Below are 894 nucleotides of genomic sequence, written 5' to 3' on the forward strand. Positions count from 1 at the left end.
TTTTTTTTTTTTTTTTTTTTTGAGACAGAGTTTCGCTCTTGTTACCCAGGCTGGAGTGCAATGGCGCGATCTCGGCTCACCGCAACCTCCGCCTCCTGGGTTCAGGCAATTCTCCTGCCTCAGCCTCCTGAGTAGCTGGGATTACAGGCACGTACCACCATGCCCAGCTAATTTTTTGTAGTTTTAGTAGAGACAGGGTTTCACCATGTTGACCAGGATGGTCTCGATCTCTTGACCTCGTGATCCACCGGCCTCGGCCTCCCAAAGTGCTGGGATTACAGGCTTGAGCCACCACGCCCGGCCTAAAGTCCTGTATTATCTCATTCTTTAGGGAAATGAGCTAGAAATTCTTACTGGCAAATACCACTGTCAGTTGGTATACATTCCAATGAGATAATTTTTTTTTCAAGATGGAAGTCTCACTCTGTCACCCAGGTTGGAGTTCAGCGTGCCAACCTGGCTCACTGTAACCTCCAGTGGGAGGTTGTCAAGTGAGGCTCAAGCAATCCTCCCACCTCAGACTCCAAAGTAGCTGGGACCACAGCCACAAACCACCACATCCAATTTTTTTTTTTTTTTGAGACCAAGTCTTGCTCTTTCACCAGGCTGGAGTGCAGTGGCACGATCTCAGCTCACTGCAACCTCTGCCTCCCGGATTCAAGCAATTCCCCTGCCTCAGCCTCCTGAGTAGCTGGGACTACAGGTGCGTGCCGCCACACCCAGCTAATTTTTTGTATTTTAGTAGAGACAGGGTTTCACCATGGCTAGAATGGTCTCAATCTCCTGACCTCATGATCCGCCTGCCTCAGCCTCTCAAAGTGCTGGAATTACAGGCGTTAGCCACTGCGCCCAGCCCATTTTTCGTATTTTTTGGTAGAGACAGGATTTCACCAT

This window comes from Sapajus apella, unplaced genomic scaffold (genome assembly GCF_009761245.1).
Source record: "Sapajus apella isolate SASKATOON/1434 unplaced genomic scaffold, GSC_monkey_1.0 scaffold27, whole genome shotgun sequence".
Classification (NCBI taxonomy): Eukaryota; Metazoa; Chordata; class Mammalia; order Primates; family Cebidae; genus Sapajus; species Sapajus apella.